We start from the raw sequence: 15,819 nt of genomic DNA on the forward strand, positions 1-15,819 counted from the left end.
GGATCTGAAGGCAGAAATGAGGAAAATGCAATCAGAAATGTCAGACCTGAAAAATCTCGTAGGCAAATTGAAATGCTCAGTGGAAGGCCTCAGCAGCAGAGTAAGAGCTGCTGAGAGCAGAATCAGTGAGCTCGAAGATGAAGTTCAGAGACTCTCCAGAAAAGAGCAGAAAATGGAAAAGAGACTCAGAATTCGGGAACAGATGGAAAGAGAAGATCATGATGAAGCCAAGAGGGGTAACATAAGAATTATTGGAGTCCCAGAGGGACAGGAAGAAAACCTTGATGAAGAAGAAACTGTCAAAGACATCATTGCTACAACGTTTCCAGAGCTGAAGAAAACTTGTGACCAGATTCAGGAGGCCCGAAGGGTACCAGCTATAAGAAATCCGAAAAAAAAATACCCCAAGACACATTCTGATCAAAATGACCAAAACCTTAGACAGAGACAAAATTCTGAAAGCAGCAAGATCGAAGAAAGAAATCTCTTACAAAGGAGCATCCTTAAAATTCACAGCTGATTTTTCTGATGAAACCCTCATGGCCCGAAAACAGTGGTGGGACATAGTGAAAAAACTCAATGAAATAAATGCCTCCCCAAAAAAACTTTTCCCAGCAAGACTCTCATTCATAATAGAAGGAACAACACACAGTTTCACAGACAAACAACAGCTCAGAAACTTCATAGACTTAAAACCATGGTTACAAGAACAACTAAATGGGCTACTTTAAGGCAAGAAAGGCCCCTCAAATACACCAAATTTTAACAGAACAATGGGACAAAATCCCATAACAATAATCTCTCTCAATGTCAATGGGCTAAACTCACAAATTAAAAGACATAGAGTGGCAGGATGGATTAGAAAATTGAACCCAACATTCTGCTGCCTGCAAGAAACGCATCTCAATAATCAAAGCAAACACAGACTCAGAGTCAAAGGCTGGAAAACAATCCTACAGGCAAACAGCTCCCATAAAAAAGCTGGGATAGCCATCCTAATATCAGACCACATCTATTTCAGAGTGAGGAAGATCATAAGAGACAGTGAAAGCCATTTCTTATTGATCAAAGGATCTATACAACAGGAAGAACTTACAATAATAAATGTATATGCACCTAATGAGAGACCAGCAAAGTACTTAAAACAACTACTCATAGATATGGAAAAAGACATCAATAGCAACACAATACTAGTGGGAGACTTCAACACTGCTTTGTCACCTCTTGATAGATCAACCATGTTCAAGCTTAGCAAGGACATACTTCATTTGAGGGAAATAATGGAAGAAAGGGACTTAGTAGATATATACAGGACACTTCATCCACAAAAAGCTGAATACACATTCTTCTCAAGTGTACATGGAACATTCTCCAAGATAGACCACATGATGAGCCACAAAACATGCCTCCATAAAATTAAGAAGATAGAGATTGTATCACCAATCTTCTCAGACCATAATGCGCTGAAAATAGAAGTAAATCACACACAAAAACAGAAAACTAAATCAAACCCCTGGAAATTAAACAGTGCACTATTGAACAACGAGTGAATTAGACAGGAAATCAAAGAGGAAATCAAAAGATTCCTAGAAACGAATGAAAATGAGAACACGAGTTACCAAAACTTATGGGACACAGCAAAGGCTGTGTTAAGAGGAAAGTTTATAGCTATAAAAGCATTCCTCAGGAAGGAGGAGCGAGCACACATAAGTAACCTAACCTCACAGCTTAAGAGCTTGGAGAAGGACCAACAAAAGGAGCACAACCCGAACAGGAGAAAGGAAATCATAAAACTCAGAGCAGAGATTAATGAGATGGAAACCCAAAAAACAATCCGAAAGATCAATGAAACCAAGAGCTGGTTCTTTGAAAAAATCAACAAGATCGATAAGACTCTAGCAAAACTCACAAAGCAAGGGAGAGAGAAAACCCTAATAAACTGAATCAGAAATGAAAAGGGGGTCATTACAACAGAAACTACAGAAATTCAGAGGATCCTAAGGTAGTACTTTGAGAAGCTTTATGCCAAGGAACATCAAAACCTCGAGGAAATGGATAAATTCCTAGACTCCTACAGACTCCCAAGGCTGAACCAAGAAGACCTGGAATACCTGAACAGACCGATCACCATCAAGGAAATTGAAATGGTAATAAAAAGTCTCTCCAAGCACAAAAGTCCTGGCCCGGATGGAATCACTAGTGAATTCTTCCAAATCTTTAAAGAGGACTTACTCCCAATGCTCTTTAAGCTTTTCCACGAAATTGAAATATCAAAAACACTTCCGAACAATTTCTACGAAGCAAATATCACACTGATACCAAAAGCAGACAGAGATACCACAAAGAAAGAGAATTACAGACCGATATCCCTGATGAACACAGATGCAAAGGTCCTCCACAAACTACTAGCAAATAGAATCCAACTACTCATCAAAAAGATCATACACCATGACCAAGTAGGATTCATCCCAGGGATGCAAGGATGGTTTAACATTCGAAAATCAATCAACATTATCCACCATATCAACAAAAGAAAAGATAAAAAGCATATGATTATATCAATAGATGCAGAGAAAGCATTTGACAAGATCCAGCACCCCTTTATGATGAAAACCCTAGCCAAAATGGGTATAGAGGGGACCTTCCTCAACATAATTAAAGCCATCTACCAGAAGCCTACAGCAAGCATCATCCTCAATGGGGAAAAACAGAGAGCCTTCCCTCTAAGATCAGGGACGAGACAGGGATGCCCACTCTCTCCACTGCTATTCATTATAGTACTGGAAGTACTTGCAATAGCGATTAGGCAAGAAAAAGGTATTAAGGGCATTCAGGTAGGAAAGGAAGAAATCAAGCTCTCACTATTCGCAGATGATATGATACTATACTTAGAGAACCCAATAACTTCCACCAAAAATCTCCTAGAAACAATAGACTCGTATAATAACGTTGCAGGCTATAAAATCAATACCCAAAAGTCCATGGCTTTCCTATATGCAAACAGTGAGAAAGAAAGCAACATGAAAAAAACAATCCCGTTCACAATTGTGCCCCAGAAAATCAAGTACTTAGGAATCAGCTTAACTAAGGAAGTAAAGGACCTCTACAAAAAAAAACTACAAAACGCTACTTCAGGAAATAAAAGAGGATGTGAGGAAATGGAAAGATATCCCCTGCTCATGGGTCGAGAGACTTAACATTGTCAAAATGGCAATACTACCGAAAGCATTGTATAAATTCAATGCAATCCCTATAAGGATACCCATGACATTCTTCAAAGAAATGGAGCATACACTCCTGAAATTTATATGGAACAATAAGCCCCCACGTATAGCTAAAACAATTCTTGGGAAAAAGAAAAGGGGTGGAATCAACCTCCTGAACTTCAAACTGTACTACAAAGCAGTAATAATTAAAACAGCATAGTACTGGAACAAAGGCAGAACTGCAGACCAATGGAACAGGGTTGAATACACTGACATCTCCCCTCAATCATATGATCACCTTATCTTTGATAAAGGTGCAAGTAATGTGAAGTGGAGTAAGGAAAGCCTCTTTAATAAATTGTGTTGGCATCACTGGATGGCTACATGCAAAAAAATAGGCTCAGAACTCTGCCTAACACCATGTACAAAAGTAAGATCAAAATGGATTGAATACCTCAACATCAGAGCAGAAACCATAAGGTACATTGAAGATAAAGTTGGCAAAACCCTCCATGACATTGAAGCTAATGGTATCTTCAAAGATGCCACACCACTGGCCGAGCAAGTGAAAACAGAGATAGATAAATGGGACTATCTTAAACTAAGAAGCTTCTGCACCTCTAAAGAAACAGTGACCAAATACAAAGACAGTCTACAGAATGGGAAATGATATTCACCAAATACACATCTGACAAGGGGTTGATATCCAGGATATACAAAATACTGGTTAAACTCCACAAGAAGAAACATCCAACCCCATCCAAAAATGGGGCAATGAAATGAACAGAAACTTTCTCGAAGAAGAAATCCAAATGGCAAAAAAGCACATGAGAAAATGCTCTACATCATTAATCGTCAGGTAGATGCAGATCAAAACCACAATGAGATACCATCTCACACCTCAGAGACTGGCCCACATTCAAAAGAACAAAAGCAACCGGTGCTGGCGTGGATGTGGCGAGAAAGGGACTCTCCTTCACTGCTGGTGGCAATACCGACTGGTTCAACCCTTTGGGAAAACAGTATGGACGATTCTCAAAAAATTAGAAATTGAGCTCCCATTTGACCCAGCAATACCATTCCTGGATATATACCCCAGAAAGGCAAAAAAGTATAGTCGAAGTGACATCTGCACTTGTTTGTTCATTGCAGCACTCTTTACAAGAGACAGAATCTGGAAAAAACGTGAGTGCCCGAGAACAGATGATCAGTTAAAGAAAGTTTGGTACATTTACACAATGGAGTACTATGTAGCTAATAGAAAAAATGAAGTCAAGAAAATTACATACAAGTGGTACTACATGGAAAATATCATGCTAAGCGAAATGAGTCAGAAAGAGAGGGATAGACATAGAAAGATTGCATTCATCTGGGGGATATAAAGTAACAAATTATGAGATTAATACCCAAGAATAGCTGAGATCAGCACCAGGAGGATTACTCCATAACATAGAGGCCAGCCGGGTATCCTAGAGGAAAGGGCAGTTCAGACAGAGAAGGGAGCACCAAATAAAGGGTGTTTGGAGGATCCTCCCAGGAGGGGAGATGCATGTCGAAAGTAGACTATGGACTGAACATGTTTGCCACTCAATGCCTCTTTTGCAGGCCACAACACCCAAAAGGAGAGAGAGAACACAGGGGATTGCCCTGCAACAGATGCACGGGGGGATGGGAGGATGGGGGTGGGGGGGTATTATCCATGGTGGTGGAAAATGGGCACAGGTGGAGGGATGGGTATCTGATCATTGTATAATCAAACCCAAGCACAAAAAATTGGAAATCTACAACTGTACCTCATGGTGTTTCACTAATAAAAAAAAAATTCTGTTGTGCTTTGTGTATATGCAATATATTAGCAAATAAATACCAGGGAAAACTCTAACTGTCACTGTCCTCCCATTGCTCATTGATTTGCTCTAGCAGGCCCAGTAACATCTCTATTTTGAGACTTCTTATTACTGTGTTTGACATATCAAATATATTGAATATGTCACGGGTAGCTTGCCAGGCTTTGCCGAGTGGGCGAGATACTCTTAGTAGGTTGCTGGGCTCTCCAAGAGGGGTAGAGGAATCGAACCTGGTTCAGCCAGGCTGACTGCGTGCAAGGCAAATGTCCTACCACTGTGCTATCGCTCCAGCCAGGGAAAATAATCACATTTATAATTACTCCAAAAAATGGCTTAAATTTTGGGGAACAAATTTAACCAAAGTACATGTTTGGAGGTTCTAGCAGGGGAGCGCAGCTACTCGTATACCCTCGACCTAATAAAAATTTTAAAAATACATTAAAAATTGAAAAAAAAATCAACCAAAGAAGTGAAAAATTGAATCGAACCCAAGACTTGCTCTCCCTGAGAAGCGCCCCAGGCATCCTCTAGGACCCTGGGCCGCCCACCATCTCAGAACCTCTTCCTGTTCATCCCCAAGGCTGCACCTGATCTTCTCCATCCCTCAGGTCAGTCTTTATTTGAACCCAGGGCTTCACTCTCGCTGAATACGCACCCCAGGCCTCACATGCTGGGCAAAAAGGCAGCTCAGATAGAAAATGGAACACCAAGTAAAGGATGTTTGGAGGACTAGCTCGGAATGCAAGGTGCATACTAAATGTCGACTTTAGATCGAACACAATTGTCACTCAATACCTCTATTGCAAACTATGTCACCGTCACTGTCCTCCCATTGTTCATCAATTTGCTCGAGCGGGCCCAGTAATGTCTCCATTGGAGACTTTGTTGTTACTGTGTTTTGGCATATCGAATACATCACAGGTAGCTTGCCAGGCTCTGCCGTGCGGGCAAGATACTCTAGGTAGCTTGCCGGGCTCTCCAAGAGGGGCGGAGGAATAGAACTAGGGTCGGCCATGTTGGCTGGGTGCAAGTCAAACGCCCTACCACTGTGCTATCGCTCAACACCCTAAATGAAAGACTGAGCAAAAGGGAATTCCCTACCACAGGGTAGGGTGGTGGGGAATTGGGGATTGGGTAGGATGCTACTTGGAACATTGGTAGTGGAGAATGGGCACTGGTGGAGGGATGGGTACTTGATCATTGTACAACTGAAACCCAAGCACAGAAGTTTGTAAGTCTACAAAACATGAAAAATTTCTGTCAAGATATAAGACACTGTCTGTTGAAAGAGATAGACATAAACACACAGAAGCAGGAAATTGTATTTTTGGATTAGAAGAGTTAGCATAAATAAAATGGCATATTACCTAAAGTCATATATTGATTAGAATTAATAACTGGAAATATATCAAGGGCATGTTGAAATAGAAAAAAATTTATAACATATAATTGTGACTAAAATAATTGAAAGGCAAACACATTCTTTAGAAAAAAAGAACAGAACTTAAGTATCATGCTTTCTGATTAAATTACACAGTAAAGTAATAGTTAATAAAGAGTATATGATTTAAATAAAAGTAAATAGGTCAATAAATACAATTGAGAATACAGTAACATGAACAAATGTCACTGTCACTCTCCTCCCATTGTTCATTGATTTGCTCGAGTGGGCCCAGTAATGTCACCATTGTGAGACTTGTTACTGTGTTTGGCATATCGAATACATCACAGGTAGCTTGTCAGGCCTTGGCGAGCGGGCGAGATACTCTCAGTAGCTTGCTGAACTCTCTGAGAGGGGTGGAGGAATCAATCCCAGGTTGACCCGGTTGGCCACATGCAAGGCAAACACCGTACTGCTGTGCTGTGGTAAAGGAGTAAAAGATCAGATCTCAATGGAGCAAGAAAAAATTCTTCAGTAAATGATGTTTAGAAAACTAAAAAAATCACATTTAAAAGAATGAAAGCATTTTCCCAAGAGACTAGCAGTGCAACTGGCCCACCAGTAGAGAATGAGAGCTCCTTGTTACCAAAGCCCTAAACAACATTGCACTCATAAACCTCTTTGAAAAGTAGCTTGGAGTCTTCTCAAACAAAATACTACAGACAGAATTTCTCTATGATCCAGCCATTCTGCTCCTTTGCATTTACCCCAAGAACACAACAACATCAGTCTATAAGAGCATATGTATACAGATGGCATTGCAGAATGAGTTATAATTTCTGAAATCTGGAAACAACTCTATTACCCAGTGAGAAGTGAGTGGATAAAGAAATTGTAGTGTATTGGGGCCAAAGCAAGTATAGCAGTTAGGGCATTTGTCTTGCATGAGGCCAACCAAGGCATCCCATATGATCCTATGATCCCTGGCATCCCATATTATCCTATGAGCACTACCAGGAGTAATTCCTTAATGCAGAGTCAGGAGTAACCTCTGATTATCGTTGGGTGTGACTCTCCCTCAGAAAAAAAAAAGAAAGAAAGAAAGAAAGAAAGAAAGAAAGAAGGAAGGAAGGAAAGAAAAGAAACTGTAATATATCACTATCACTGTCCTCCTGTTGTTCATCGATTTGCTGGAGCAGGCCCAGTAACTTCTCCATTGTGACAATTATTACTGTATTTGGCATATCGAGTACATCATGGGGAGCTTGCCAGGCTTTGTCGTGTGGGCGAGATACTCTCGGTAGCTTGCTGGGCTCTCTGAGAGGGGTGGAAGAATAGAACTTAGGTCGGCCTTATTGGTCGCTTGCAAGGTAAACAGCCTACCTGCTATGCTATCGTTCCAGCCCAATTTAATATATGTAGATATAATTATATATCACGGTCATGGTCATGGTCCTCCCGTTGTTCATCAATTTGCTCGAGTGGTCCCAGTAACGTCTCCATCATGAAACTTGTTGTTACTGTATGTGGCATATTGAATACATCACGGGTAGCTTGCCAGGCTCTGTTGTGCGACAAGATACTCTCGGTAGTTTGCCAGGCTCTCTGAGAGGGGCGGAGGAATCGAACTTGGGTCGGCCATGTTGGCTGCTTGTAAGGCAAATACCCTACTGCTGTGCTATCGCTCCAGCCCAAGAGGCAGTACTTACGTGTGCATCTACACACACACACACACACACACACACACACACACACACACACACATATATTCATGGAATTCACAGTCCTCCCGTTATTCATCGATTTGCTCAAGCGGGCCCAGTAACAACTCCATCGTGAGACTTGTTGTTACTGTGTTTGGCATATTGAATACGTCACGGGGAGCTTGCCAGGCTTTGCCATGCAGGCGAGATACTCTCGGTAGCTTGCCGGGCTCTCTGAGAGGGGCGGAGGATTCAAACTTGGGTCAGCCATATTGGCCGCTTGTAAGGCAAACGCCTTACATGCTGTGCTATCGCTCCAGCCCAATTCAATATATGTAGATATAATTATATATATCCATATATATTAATATAAAGACTCAGTATACACTACTTCTTCTTTAATTCCAACTAGATCATTCCAGGAAGTAAGAAGAATGTTCCTGTGTTTGGTTTATTAAACAAGTTGGTGGCAAATAAAACAGTACGCTTCTGTGTGGAAGTGACGTGTCTATTTACATTGCCTCTCAATAGATTTTATTAGAAGAAAATTGTATGAAGTTTTATCTCTTCCCTGACTGCCCTGGAGCTCACACAATTTCTCTCAAAGTCAGTATTCAATCTTTTGTCATATCTACTCTACAAATAAACCCATCAAGGATACTCTTGAGTTCTCTCACAGTGTACATTTTTAGCTGTAACACGTCTTTTGAGTTCTTAGGATTTATATCTCTCTGCTTACATTATCCATCTGTTATTGTATGTTGTTTATTTGATTGAAATGTTACTCACAATTATGTTCTCTGATAAGTACAATATCCCTACCGCATGTTTGCTCTGTATTATCTAGGGTTTCTATTTGTTTTTGAGTTTTGAAGGATTTTACCCTTTAGTTTGTCTTACAATTAGTTTTACCTTTTAGTTTCTTATAAAATTATATTGTGCATGAAATAATTCATTTATATTGCTGATAATTTGTGTTAATTGGTATAAATAAGATTTTAAAGCACAAGTAAGGTAGGAAGTTTAGGGAAAAGTGCTGAATTTCTTTGATCAGGTGTTAGTCTTCCTGTGACTTAAAGTTAGCTTCCCAAGTACTTTTTTACTGACTGTTTTTTAACTCCACATACTAAAAGCAACACTCACCAAATTGCTAATATTACATCTGTGCCTATACTTAATCAGGATTTTTTTAAGGTTTTTTTGTGTCATGGGGGGAGGGGGGGAGATATACTTCGCAGTGTTTAGGATTTACTCCTGGATCTGCACTGAAAGATCAGTATTGACATGCTAGAGACACCTTATGGGATGAGGTGAATCAGACCCAGGTCAGCCATGTGCAAGACAAAAGACCTACACACTGTACTGTCACTCTGCCCCTACTAAAATTGTTTTAATCAATTACCTCCATTGTTTTTTGAGAGAAAATTCATCTATGTTCTGAGAAATTTTTCTAGAGTAACTCAAAACTAGCTGCACTGAGAGCCACAGAAGTGGGTGGTTGAGGGGGAGGAATAGGAAGATACAGGATGAGTTAGAGATATCTCTGTGAAGTAAATTCTTTTAGGATTTTTGGTGAAGATTTAAAAAAATACTGAACAAAAAAGTAGTAATGAAGGTAACCACATGGTTAAATCAAATAGTAGAATACATGCCTAGAATATCCAATACCCTGAGCTGGAAGACAGCACCATATGCCCCCTCCAGACTTAAAAATGATGAGTATAGCTTGGCAGTCCCTGGGAACCCCTAATCTGAAAACTAACCTGGGACTGGTATATGTGGCCCTGCTAGAGAAAAAATATTTCCTTGAAACACAAAAGAAGATGCAAATTCATTCTGATTTTTAACTGATTTCCTAAAATTGTAAACAACTTAGATTTTATTACAAGATTTTCTGTGTATTGTTCCTTAAGAAAACAGGATTTTTTTGTCAATCAACAGGAAAAGGCTACTTTCAAAGAATAAGCTCCAAGCCCCGTTTTTTTTTTCAGTTGAAGTAAACATCACCTACAATTTTTTACTCTATTCTGGTACATGGATATTATAACCTAATTTTGAGGCTGCCATGGTGGAGGACACACTGCAGTAATAGTATAGAAGATAAGATACTTGCCTTCCATATGTCAGACAGGGTTTAGATCCCTGGTAACACATATGGTCACCTGAATACGGCCAAGAGTAGTTCCCAAGCACCACCAGCTCTCGTACCCAAAAGAAAACAAAACTAATTTGGGTTCACTTTTTTGTGTGATAATGGAAGATTAATAGAGGTTAATGACTTAGTAGATATTTAATGAGAACACAGGTGATAGATTTAAAAGCAGTCTGTTTTATTATGCACAATAAAGATCACTCTGTGATATCAGTGGATTATTCCTTACAAATAGAAAATGCTTATAGAATAATATGAACTTATCTGATAACAATGTTGAAGTATTCAAACTACTGATAGAAATTACATGGTACTGATAATTGAAAATTTATAGATAGAAGACTTGTGGGCATAGATTTCTGAGAGACTACCACCAGTTCATCTCCCCCACCATATGCCATGAGACTCACAAATTAGCTTTTATGTGGAACTCTCACTAACGCAGCCTGGCCATCTGACGCACATTAGGCCAATAGACCATTACCCCCTATTCCAATCACTATTTCTTCCCCTGGATTTTATATAAAATCCAGATCCCGGACGAGAACAGTGCAGTCTCTGCCCCCGCGCCTGGGTGTTCCTTCCCGGAGTCCCTTGGAGGGGAGCGGGTTGAGCTTTCCTCCCCGCCCCGACCAGGGCTACGGCAGCCAAAGACCTCCAGGACCAGCCACCACCATGCTGAGACCACTCTCTGCACACATGAAGGTACTGGCAGAGGGACAAAGCCACGCGGGTTCCAGGGCCAAGACCTCCAAGCCTACTCGAATTGGAGTCGAGCATCTTCCACCCAGATCCTCCAAATTCCAGTAGGCGGGGGTCACACCCACCACCTGGCCCCCTGGCGCTGTGTAATACCATCAGCGGCAAAGACTCAGAGACTATAAAATCCAGATCCCGGAACCGTGCGGCCGCATTTGCGGCCGCGCGACATCTTATTATCTCATTCCTACTTTGGACAAACTTGCAGGCTATCGAATGTAGCCTGCCCACAGGGCAGAGTCTGGCAAACTCCCCGTGGCCTACCAAATATGCCAAATACCAGTAACAATGATGGGTCTCATTCTCCTAAAGAGCCGTGAATATAATCTCAAGGCTAGGATGAAAGAGACGTTACTGGGGCCTGCTCGAGGCAATCGACGATTAACAGCATGATGAAATGAAATGAAATTTCTTCCCCAAACCACAAAAGCAATGATGAGCACAAAAAATATACAACTGTCAATGAAAAAATAATGACACTAAATACTGCATGAAAAAAAGAACAGAATAGACAGGGGTGGCATCTGGACCTCTATAGTGAATTTTGAAATACCACTCTGCACGACAGATATGGAGGAATTATTCCCACGAAGAGTGCATTTCTTCACCTGTCTATAACTTACCATAAACATACAAAACATCCTAGTGATAGATCTCTAACCACACAAAACACACATGAAACCATTCCAAGCTGCAAAGGTCACGATGGTAAAGCAACACAGAAAACAACTAGACCTAGAAAGTGAAAACATCAGACCTGATGACCCGACCAGTAATAAATAAGCTCCGTAACCCTCCCTGATATGGAATTTAGAATAGAACTGTTAAGGATGCATAAGTAAATCAAAGAAACAATGGAATGGACAACAATAAAATACAATATGAGAGCAGAAATAAAAATGCAACAAAAATACAAGCAGAAATGACAGATCTGAAAAACCTGGTAGATGAAATAAAAAACTTACTAGAAGGCCTCAGCAGTAAACTAAGAGTTGCTGGAGACAGAATAAGTTAGCTTATAATCTCCATACAATAGCAGTATATGGTAAAGAGCCTCAAAATAAGACTCAAAGAGATGACAAACCAAGAGAACCTTGAGATGAATACAAGAAGCATAAAATAAGAATCAACCCACTCCCCTCCAAGGGGCCTCGGTGAGGAACAGCCAGGCGCGGGGGCAGAAGACTGCACTGTTCTCGTTGAGCTTTGCTCCCCACCCCGACCAGGGCTCCGGCAGCCGAAGACCTCCAGGACCTCCCACCACCATGCTGAGACCACTCTCCGCACACATGAAGGTACTGGCAGAGGGACAAAGCCACGCGGGTTCCGGGGCCGAGACCTCCAAGCCTACTCGGATTGGAGTCGAGCATCTTCCATCCAGATCCTCCAAACCCCAGTAGGCGGGGGTCACACCCACCACCTGGCCCCCTGGCACCGTGTAATCCCATCAACGGCCAAGACTCAGAGACTATAAAATTCAGCTCCCGAACCAACAGCCGACATCTTATCAGTACATCTTTTTATGACATCTTATTATCTCATTCCTACTTTGGACAAACTTGCAGGCTATTGAATGTAGCCTGCCCACAGGGCAGAGTCTGGCAAACTACCCGTGGCATACCAAATATGCCAAATACCAGTAACAATGATGGGTCTCATTCTCCTAAAGAGTCTTGAATATAATCTCAGGGCTAGGATGAAAGAGACGTTACTGGGGCCTGCTCGAGGCAATTGACGAATAACAGGATGATGAAATAAAATGAAATGAAAATAAGAATCACTGGTGTACTAGAGGAACAGGAAACAAACCTTAATGAAGAAGCAACAGTCAAAGCTATTACAGCTGAGAAGTTTTCAGAGCTTCAGAATATATCCACCCAGATCAAAGAGACCTGAAATGTACCAGCTAAAAAATATCCAGACAAAAATGCCCCAAAACACATCCTAATCAGAATAATGAATACCAAAGAGAGAGACAGAATACGTAAAACAACAAGGTCAAAGAAAATTGCTCATAAAGGAGCATCCTTAAGATTCATAGCCAACCTTTCAGACAAAATCCTCTCTGCTAAGACAGTGGTGGGACCGAGTGAAAAAACCTCATAGAAATGAATGTCTCCCTAACAATAAATTACCCAGTCAGACTCTATCATTCAGATTTGAAGGAACAATACACAACTTCACAGATAAACAATTCAGGAACTTCATGGGATCAAAACCATTGTTACCAGAAGAACTAAACAGGCTACTTTAAGAAAAGGCAAGCCCCACAAACACATGAAGCTGCTGCAGAAAGAAGGCACAAAACCTCATCACAATAATCTGTCTCAATGTCAGTGGGCTAAATGCACAATCAAGAGAGAGAGAGAGTGGCAGGATGGGTTAGAAAATTTAACCCAACTCTCTTGTTTCCTGATAAATTCACATTTGAACAATCAAAGAAAACAGACTCAAAGTACAAGACTGGAAAACAATTCTTGAAGCAAGCAACCCCCTCAAGAAGGCTGGAGTGGCCATACTAGTATATATTATAATAGAAATCTGGCCGAAGAAGGTTATAGGAGACAGTTAAGGTCATTTCTTAATGACAAAGGGATCTGTACATCAGGAAGAATTCACACTCCTAAAAGTCTATGCAGGTAATGAGGGATCAGCAAATTACTAAATATAACTGCTAATAGACTCAAAATAAGGAAAGTGATGGAAACATAATAGTAGTTTGAGATTTCAACACAGTTTTATCACCTCTCGATAGAATAAGACCAAAACTCATAAAATAAATACTTTACTTGAGAGAAGAAGTGGAAGAGAGTTTAATATTTTATATACAGACTGGCTGAAGCTTCTGATTCTCTAACATGGTTGCCTGCATGATTAGTAATCTGGGTGACATTGAGTGTGATCCAAAATTTACCTGATAAACATAAAACAAAACCTAATTGCTCTTATCACAGTGGTTTTTTTAAGGAACACTACCTGAGAGGAATGAAGACCTAATTTAGACCTAATTTATTATCATATTTTAACAACAATAATACTAGTGGACACAATTGTAAATATCATGTCTTCTGGTTCATTGACACTTTTAGATAATGCCTTATCATCAGTTGTTAAAAAATATCAAAAAGCTTTTATTATGTTTTATATCATGAACCTAAAAAGTAATTTTAGTGACTAAAGAATTAAAGGTTCACACATGAGCTACTTTGAGAAATATTTTGTTCAAGATTGCTCAAGGCTATAATATGATTGAAGTTCATCTTCTTTCTGATATCAACTTCCTGTTACACAGTGTTCTAGAAGCTCTGTAACTATCAAAAAGTGTTTTACCAACACAGAGTAGATGTACAGACACATATCTCATTTTGTGGAAAAATAATCATTGAATAAACATGTTGTGTTAAGTCACTGTCAAAGTAGTCACGGGAATGAAAGTTCCTTAATATGGGATTGCAGAGACAGCTCTGCATACAGAGTATTTGCCTTGTGTGTAGCTGACCACGCTTTGATCCTCTGTACCAAATATGGTTCCCTATCCTACCAGCTATAACCTCTGACAAAAGAGCGAGAAGGAAGCCTTGAGAACTGCAATGTGTGGCCTCGAAAAAACAATTGTAATAATACGGAAAGTATTTAAGAGACCTCAGAAATATGAGATGAAAGAGCTTTTTCTCTTTTTATGGTTAGTATTTGTGTTCATTATAGTATTCCTAAATGGACTTTTTAAATATAAAATTTATTGGATCGCCGTGAGGTACAGTTAAAAACTTGCATCATTGCATTTCATTCAAACAATGCACAAGAAGCACCCTGTGCACATTTTCCACCACCATTGTTCCCAGTGTCCCATCCACCACCCCCTTTCTACCCCACTCCCTGCCTCTATGGCAGGTACAGTCTTTCTTACTCTTGAAAGAGCTTTTTAATTTTAATTGAATCACAGTGGTATACACATTTGCAAACTCGTTCATTATTGGATTTCAGTCATATAATACCCCAACACCTGTCCCTACACCAGTGTGTTTTTTCCATTATGCTGCCTGACACTGTGGCAGGCACTTTTCTTCTTCCTCTTCTTCTTCTTCCTCTTCTTCTTCCTCTTCTTCTTCTTCTTCTTCTTCTTCTTCTTCTTCTTCTTCTTCTTCTTCTTCTTCTTCTTCCTCCTCCTTCTCCTCCTCCTCTTCCTCTTCCTCTTCCTCCTACTCTTCCTCTTCTTCTACGCTTCTTCTTCCTCTTCCTCTTCCTCTTCCTCTCCTCCTTCTCTTTCTCCTTCTCCTTCTCCTTCTCTTTCTTTTTATATTTCTCCTTCTTCTTCTCCTTCTCCTCCTCCCCCCCCTCCTCCTCCTTCACCTTCTTTTACTTCTTCTGCTTCTCCTGTCTTCTTTCTTCTATCTCCATTTGGGTCTTATGGTCTTCAATACAGATAATGGAAGATTATCAACTATATCCCTATACCTAAGTTCATTACTCAATTCCTGTCTAAAATTATCCTTTCCAAATATTATTGTCATGTTTGTTGCTGCCTATCCTAATTGCCCTCTGACACTCGTCCACCAACAATCTTCTGGCAAGCTTTCAACAATTGACCCATCCTCATGGCCCCAGTTTACAATATCCTTGTATATTAGTCTCATAAATATATATATATATATATAATTTTCACAAATGAATGAAGTAATTCTATAGTTGTTCGTCTATTTCTGACTCATTTCACTCAGCATGACTCTCTATGTCATCCATTTATAAGCAAATTTTATTCTTTCATTCTTCC

Source organism: Sorex fumeus, unplaced genomic scaffold (genome assembly GCF_029834395.1).
Source record: "Sorex fumeus unplaced genomic scaffold, SorFum_2.1 ptg000037l, whole genome shotgun sequence".
NCBI classification, from domain to species: Eukaryota; Metazoa; Chordata; class Mammalia; order Eulipotyphla; family Soricidae; genus Sorex; species Sorex fumeus.